Below are 9,030 nucleotides of genomic sequence, written 5' to 3'. Positions count from 1 at the left end.
TCTTAAGTGTCTACTTTCATATTTCACTTACAGCACTTTTGAAAAACATTGCCTTCAGCTATCTGAGAGCTGAAGCCTTCTTTGCAGCTACAGCAAAGGAACTACAATAGAGGAGCAGCTCCAACAGCATTAATGGAAGTTTGCATTCCAATCCTCCTCATCAGTCAGAAGAAACCATACACTAAACTCCTGCCCTCTGCCTTAATTTTTATGTGTCTTCCAACTTGTTAATGATACTGTTAATTCTGAAATGCTGGTTTTAGACTGTGAACACTGTTAATTTGTTTTTACAAACTGTTTTTATCTAGTAACACCTTCACTAGTTGCCAAACTGCACTAAATTTGCACAGAGTTCTGATGGCCAACAGCAATGCATCTTAGGCAATGCTCATGTGACTCTACGTCTCTGTCCTTAAAAGAAAAGGTAATGTTGTCTAAGTTCTGGCTTAGGCATGTGTGTTAGTGGCAGATGTTCTTGGCGATTGTTAAATGAGCTCCAGATGGCAGCTTAGAAGTTTGACCTTAAACATTTTCTAACCTTCAGCTGTAATTTTTAAATGAAGAGATGCATAGATGCATAGCTTGTTCAGTTTCTCTCCTGGATTCAGACAGAAGATAAGATGATGAGGTTCATCAAGAAGATGGATGATGATATTATCTTGTCTTGAATTCATCGCAAGTGAAGTTTGAAGGAATCATCTGTTCACAATTACTTAAAAAAAAAGATTTTAAGGGGAAAGAAATAGTCCAGAAATTTTGTTCTTTTAGTTCTCATAAAAAATAAAGCAAAACAAATTTCTGTTTGAATCTTTTTCTCATTGTCTGATAAAATTTCATCTATTTATGCAGATTGCGTTATTTCATGCTGTCCAGAGTGAACCCTAACTCAGTGTGTTTATCCTAAAAGGGAACAAACCATTCAGCTTTCAGATTTCAATAACACTTTTAATTTGCTTTCTCCTTCAAGGGATGATGTACATATTTTTAGATCATTTACTACTCTTGGTAGAGAACAGTAAATTTACTACTCTTATTGGACAGTTTATCAGAGACCATAAGGAAGTTCACCTCCATGGAAAGCTTTATAATTTAGAAAATAACATGCAAAATCATCTTTCTTGCCTACTGGAATTGTTCTCTAAAAATGCAGAGACAAAGGAGGATAACTCATTGTTCGCTTCCCAATTAGAAAAGAAAACAAACTGTTGTTGCAGTAGAACTTAGGCTTGCCACTTCCAGAATGGGTATTTGTACTAAGTGGGTGATTTTGAATGCACAGTAGAAATGTGCTGTGAAAGTATGGTCCATTTTTTTCTCCATTTCTTTCTTTTTGTTCATGAACACCCACCATTGTACCATCTACACTGAAAGTTATACTCCAAAGCTGCATCCCTTCCACCAGAGAGCAGGTAAAAGCCTGCCTTGGAGGTCCAGCAGTGCAGGGCAGGAGCCAGGCACCTCTGCAGCATGGAGTGAGGACAGAGCAGTGGGAGAGTACATCACAGCTGGACTCTCCACATCCTGCTTCCTTCTCATGGCAGAGAAGTGGTGGGAGAGGACAGGACCATGCCCATGTCTTACCTTGACAACAGCTTGAAACTACTGTGCCCAGAAATTTAAATATAGCCACAATAATAAAAGCAACAGATTCAACCTGGACCTCAATAAACCTTGTCACTTCAACCAAATTTAGCACCACAACTGCTGCACCCAAAATAATGAACTTTAGATGAAAGGTGACAAAGCCTAAAGAAGGCCTGCAAGTAGAGTTTGGGCCTTCAGCTGTAAAAACAATTCTAGCTCCTTTTGAATGAAAAGATCTCTGAAAATATTGTCATGGGAATATTTAAAGGACACCATTGATCATATACTTGATCTATTGATAATTCAAGAAAATAAGATCTAATAACGTATCTTATTAAAGCTGATGAATGTAATCAGCAGCTTTCAGCCTGACTGGATATTGAATGCTCCTTTATATAGCAATCACTCAAAAGAGTAGGAAGCCATTGCTCAGAGGAAATGCAAATAAAATGGTGCAACCAAATAGGATTCCCTAGAGATAATTGTAAACCAGTTGGGCTGCAATATTGATTTATGCAAATGCCTGTGTCTGTATGAAGCAGAAAGGATGACAAATAATTGTGAGAGCAACGCTGGGAACAGGCAGAGAGGCTTGGTGACAGCCAACACATTGTCACACAGGGCAGCACTGTAATGTGGAGCATCGCTGAACATGAGGGGGATTTTGCCCCATTCTGCTGGTTGGTATAACCAGCACCAATATGACTTACCTATCCTTGGCATGTATTGCATGTATTTTGGAGAGGACAGATGCAAGATTTTCTTGACCTTGGTGTAATATACAGAAGTGAGTGAATTTTTGCTTCAAAATACTAGCTTGTGTGATTTGGACAATACTCTCAGTGTCAGGGTTTGGATTTTAGATGGTTCTGTGTGGAGCCAGGAGTTGGACTCAATGATCCTTCTGGGTCCCTTCCAATTGAGGATAGTCTATGATTCTAATGGATTTAATTGCAGTTTCCTACAGACATAGTCACAACTGGGTTTAAACAAACCATACCAACTGACCTTTTCTTCTTGTTCTCCTAGAGCTGTCACAATGCAGAGCCCATGGCCAGCTGCCCACTCTATCTAGGTGAGCGCAATATGAGCTGAGGGCATGCACTGCCTGTGCAGTAGGAAGGAAAAACAGTTTCTTTCTATTTCAGGATGCTGTAGGATGGAAGTTTTTGTATTGATAGTCATGATGAATTCATTAAGTGTAATTTGAAACCAGCCTGGTACAAAATTGTCCAGAAGTCTGTTAAAATCGATGTAATTATGGAGTGAGTAATTAGAATTCAATCAGTGGGGAAAGCTGCTCATTCCTAGGACAGAGAAATCAATATGTAGTATGGCAGAAATCATAAATCGTGATGGTTACATTCTGTAAAATTAGAAGGCAACTTCTTTTATACTTTCAAGATAACCAATTAATTTCATTTTTCAGTTACACTCCCTCTTTGCGTCTCTACCCAGAACACACAGATCTCCCATAGCTATAATCGTTTTGAGGGTTTTTTTTATTGTTGATCATGGAAATTTGGCTCATGTAAGCAATTTTTATGTTCCGATCAATTTGGGAAAAAATGTCTGTTTAAAACAGAGGCAGAGATGGAGGCAAATTTCTTCATGCAAACTGAAAATTCAGGCACAATGTTCTAATACTTATGATGATCTTTAGGGTAAATACCAAGACTTACTCTGAGGATGTCATCTCACAAAAATCGTTCCATTGGTATTTCAGGGACTGCGAGCCTGGTATATACTAAAATTGCAGAAGATTCTATAACAGGCTTAGTGGTGTGATGGCAGTATCTAAAATGGTTACCACCTCATAGTAGAAAATAGGGTGAAAGAAAGGCATTCAAATTTAAGCACAAAGTGTGCAACTTCCAAATGGCAGTCTGAGATTTCAGGGAGAACGTGTTGAGAATCAGATGACTAAGTAAAGTTTTGGCATATATATATATTTTTAAATAGGAATCCCACTTAAAAGCAAAGAAAAAATATGAAATTATGGGTAAATATAATTTTGTGCCTGCCTTGAGCCACCTCATCAAAGATAAGCATTAACAACTATAATGAAAGTATAAAAAAAAAAAGTGAAATGATGTGCAAACAATTTGTGCTACCTATCTTAAGCCATTTCATCAAAGAAGAGCATTAATAATTTTAGGAGGCTTTCTGAGCAAGGCCTACCAATTTTAGTTTCTGAAATTCAGCTCTTGAGCATTACAGAAAACAATAAGCAAGCAAACAACTTTCTGGAAAAAAAATAAGCAGAAAAGAAATGGGAGAGGGATAGGCTGCATGTTGACCTAAAAAACCCCACTGAATAATAGATTTTATTTCTGCGACCTAAAGGTGACCCTCAGTTCATCTGCACACAATCTTGGTGATAGAGCAAAATATCCACTTGTCAATCCTGCAAGCTGAGTTTAGCAGCTCCTCCATCGGTTGAACTATAGGAGCAGGCAGAGGCCGTGCTCTGCTGCTGAGTATTACTTGCATCCTGGGTAGAGTGCAAGGTTGCAATTGCAAGCAGCAACCTCGTTTTCAGCTGCCTGCCTGGAGATTTGTAGCAGGAACCCCCAGAGTGAGGCAACATTTTGTAGCTGGGCACTGCCATCACTCCATTGCTCACTGGGAACAGGGAAACAAAGCAGTGGGTGACAAGTAGGCACTGTGTTTCTGTCTCGGGCTGGCCCAAGTGTTGCTTTTCTTTAAGCCAGAGTATTGCCCATCATTCTTTGCAGCTTATCAGTCTTCTATTCAGGTCAACTGCGTGACTAGGCGCTGGTCTGGGGAATCACAGGAAGTTATTGCTGATCCCAGGATGCTCTGATTTGGCATTAAGAGTAAAGCATCTTGATAATCTAGTGTAAGTCTCAGTCTTACACATCTTCAACTCTGCAGAGAAGCTCTTAAACACTTCATGTGTCTCTGCCATTTACTATTATGCTTGATAGGTTCAGCTTGCAAAAGAGAAGGTACACTGGCACCAGACTTTCTTTTCTTTATCGCTGCTAAATATCAGGCTGACAAGACTGACCAGCTTCCCTGATTGCTTCCTTCATGTTTTATTAGAACATGTTCCTGCATTCATTCAGATATTTAATTTCACTATTGATGGCTGCTTCCTAACACATAAACAATTCTGTCTTGGGTTGAAAAAAGTTTATATGATGTCCAATAATTGCCTTAAGTGAAAGCAACCACAGTTACTAGCTCAATGCGTTCCCCAAGGTTTCTGGACTCAAGAGCATTTTCAACTACTAATTGTTTTTCTTCTTGCTCCTTTGTTTTTCCCTTGGTCTGATAATTAATTTCTTCATTCCTTCCTCAGGTCTGCATGTTCACACACTAATTTTCTTCCTCAAGCTCCTGAAATGCTTTTGCATACCTTGGCCTGGGGATAGAACCACCACTCTCCTGAGCATGCACCAGTCTCTCCAGTGGGGCTCTGCAAAATGAGCCGATCCTGGAGCTGCCCCATCAGCTTCAGCAGAGTCCTGGCAGAGATATACAGATGTGGGATTGGCTCTTTCACTATTTACAGATAAAATAGTCTTTTCCTACACAGTACTTGATCCAGGTCTGATATGTGTAATGGGAAGCTCTAGACTCCTTACACCATCTTCCCAGCCAGCTACTGCTCCTTCAGGGACAGCCTGAGGAACTGCTCTTTTTTGCTATTTGAGCAAGGGACTGACAACAGCTAAAGGGTATTTCTAAATAATAATGGCATCACCAGGACTTGCACTCATCCTGAGAAACAGCCCTGGAAGAAACAGATAAAGATCTAGATGTGCTCAAAGGGAAGAAAGCAGCAGCTGTTGGACACTCTGTGGAAACAATGTGACCCAACTTCTATGAATATGGAGTAGGATGCTGGCTGGGGTGGTGAGTGTGAGCCACAGTCATCATTACCCTCACGACTTTCGATCCAAAGTTTTTGGCAGCATTAACATGAGAGTTACTCATGCTCGTGCAGGAGAATATGGACATCCCAGAACAAAACGTGTTACTGTCATATCATTATATGCATGCATCTCTCACTCACAGTAGCAGTAAACTGCTACTACTGCTGTCACGTTCCCCATGTTTTGCAACAGCTGTATGTAAATACTTCATTTGTAGTGGAAATCACAATTGTGACATTTGTCGATCCAGTTTAGTATAAGATTAATATCTCAAATTCAAGTGTGCAAATTGGTTTTCCTGGAAAACAAGTTATTTCTTACCTCATTTAGAGGAAAATTTTATGTTCTGAAGGACCAGTCTTCATGGGCCTGTTGACAAGGAGAGAGCAATCCTGTCTGAATTTGCCCATATACACGGAGGTGCTGTACATGAAATGGATGGAGAACTAATTTTGTCTGTATACTTTGAGATATTAAATTGCCTGTAGTTGATATTGCAGCTTTTCCTGTCAGATTATTCCATCTTCTGGTGATGGTGTTGCTAGAGGTAATGGTGGCAGTTCTGGCTTATTAACACTAGGACTGGGCAAAAAAAAGACCTTTCCAAAGCTGAAAGTGTGATTGTAACAATGCAGAAATGAAAAAGGATGCTCAGGGACTAGTGTAATTCCTGAAAGGTGTTGTAATTCATTTACTGAAAATGTCCAGGTTTCATACTACCGACATCTTCTTAAAGGATTGCATTCAGTCCCCTTTGACAGTTTAAGGTCTCTTTTTCTATACAAATGTAATCTTTACAGGCAGCTGCCAGAGAATGCAGGATAATGAAGGCAGGTGCTGAATACAGGATACATTTATGTCATAAGGTGAATTTCATACATATTTTTGAAGTTGATCCATCCATTGCAAAACATGATCTGATGTAGCTAAATGAGAAGCCCCATTTTGCTGATAGGGTGGCAGAAAGGAAACCTAATCTATAGCCTGCAGCCCCAGGATTGTATTGGAGCACTGTGCATACACTTGCTGGGGACAATGTGACCTGAGCAAATGCTGATAACTATTTTGTCCCAGCATTCCATGGAGGATATCTTACCTTATATTTAAAACCACATGCTAAACTCATGTTTGCAGTCAGTCGGAAAGAAAAGACGAACTGAAGACAAACTACTCCACCTCAGGTGCTATCATTAATTCCTTTAATAAAACTTCTGCTCCCTACACAAACTCACACACACCACATAAATTGGCAGTCGGTGCAAGTTATACTGGTGATTCAGCGGGAGCCTGAATTGTTCCCTCTTGTTAGTCCCTGCTGATGATTTTGGGGGAGCTCTCTGTAAAATCCGCTGTCTCACAGCTGGCAGCTGGCTAGCTACTCCACTGGGACAAAAGGATGTAATAGTTTTTTTTCTTGAAGTCCTATAGTGCAGGAGGAGCAATCACAGGTGCAAACTCTAGAGTGGCCCAAGCTGCAGATACAACAGGAGCCAAGTTTCATGTGGAGCTCTGGACTTTTAGGTTAATAAATCCAAACTGCAAACAGAGAATGTATTTGGTTCTGAAATTTAAAATGGATGGACTCTATGACAGCAAGGTACCAATGGGATTTGCCAGTGATGCTTTCCCTGTGAGCTACTTATCAAATGGGATTTTTTACAGCAGACAATTGTGAAAATCCTAATTATTTCCATTTGTTTTGTTTTGAACTCACAGCTTGGCAGTCAGTCTTATTACACTGACAGAAGCAGCAAGTGGATACTTAACATCAGTCTGAAGTCAGTGAAAGACATTGGGGAAAATAAACAAAAATTCCTGATACTTTAATTCACTCCTATAAGTTTAAACTGTTGTAATCTCAGTTCTCTTTGGTTGACCTTCAAATTCAAAACAGATTCACAGACAAATACAAATAAATTGAAAGGGTATACAACATCATGTACATATAAGGAAAACACGTTCATCTTACAATTAAAAACAGGTTTAAGATAGATGTCATTGGAAAATGTGGACAATGGTAACCCATAAATCACAGAATGGCTTCGTTTGGAAGGAATCTTAAAGATCATCTGGTTCCAGCTCCCAGATTTTTGGTTAAGGATGCTAAGTGTGCATAGTGCCCACATTTCTTGTCGTTTCTTCTCTTGTCTAATACTCAAATTAAAAAATCTTCCATTATTGTGGAAATTCCTTTATTGTTTATAAACTCTGGAGTTTATAAACAATACAATAAATAATTGTATTTGTTTTAGCTCTACACGTACTGTCAAATATTTGCCACTATGAATGTAAAGCTTTCTTAAACAATGTGTTTTGTACCTAAGCATTTAGCTTTAAAGGGATAATTATGAAGCAGAGCATTTGTTTGTAAAACAAACAAAAGAATAACAGGCTGCTTTGTTTATTCTTTAGCTGTTTTCTCATAGTAATTATGATAATCCTGAAAATTACAAACTAACAAAAATACTTATGCATTTCCATTTCCAAAATCAATGAAATTTCCAAGCACGTTTAAAAAAAAATACCTAAAATAAACAAAACCAATCATTTCATTTCAGATCTAGTGTGTACTAGGAAAGTCAGTCAAGAACATGCTACAGTTCCATCAATAGTTAGCAAGTGTTTAATTGTGCACATGGGTATTTTTCTTCATAATGATGAATGCTAAAATCATTTTAGATTCTCTTGTGAATAGGATTATAGATCATATTTCCCTTTCCAGATGTGGCATAACAATGGAAACATTGCTTGAGTGCTCCTGTGGAAGGTCATAATGTTTCAAGTTAATTATCACGTATTCTTAAATTTTGTTCCAAAGATGTTAGAAATGAAATCTTACGATACTGCCTGGAAAAGGTAAGTTCGGTAGTCATAAATATGAAGAAAAACTTGACTACGAGAATTGGTCACTGAAAGCATCCTTGGCAAAACCACACTTATTCAGTAGGTGATGATGAGAGAAAACCAGAAAGATGGCGGTTGACACTGAATTCATGAATAAGATGAATCCATTGCAGAATTCAAACACAGGCTAAAGGATGACCACTTCCTATTAGAGAAACAATCTGGTGTATGCAGGAGTTTCCTTCATAAGAAGCAATGTTTCAACATGCAATAGGTTACCACAAAGAAGCTAGTGAGCTTTCTGCGTCCTTTGGAGAGAAAAGGAGAAGAAAAGGGCATGAAATCAGTGTGGGAAAATTAAGTTAGTTACAAGGAAAAATTTCCTAAAAAGAAAGAAAAACCTTCCTCAAAATCTTAATTAGTAGAGAGAGAGATAAGCTACAACCTGGAGAGCATTATTTATATGCAGCTGATCTGAACTGAGCCAAGGGAAATTACCAGGAAACTTGTGAGATTTACTAAGATTTATGATCCTGGGGCATCACCGTGATGTTCAGTTGTGCCTTCTTTCCCAGCATTCTGCAGCAGTGGAGCCTGCAGGCAGGAAATACGGCTGTGTGTACATGTATGGAGGGAAACCCCTGAGGTTAGAGAATTTTCTGCCATCATCCCTGCTTCCAGAATAGCTCCAAACTCA

Source organism: Numida meleagris, chromosome 2, assembly GCF_002078875.1.
Source record: "Numida meleagris isolate 19003 breed g44 Domestic line chromosome 2, NumMel1.0, whole genome shotgun sequence".
NCBI lineage: Eukaryota > Metazoa > Chordata > Aves > Galliformes > Numididae > Numida > Numida meleagris.
This window is presented reverse-complemented; position numbering follows the sequence as displayed.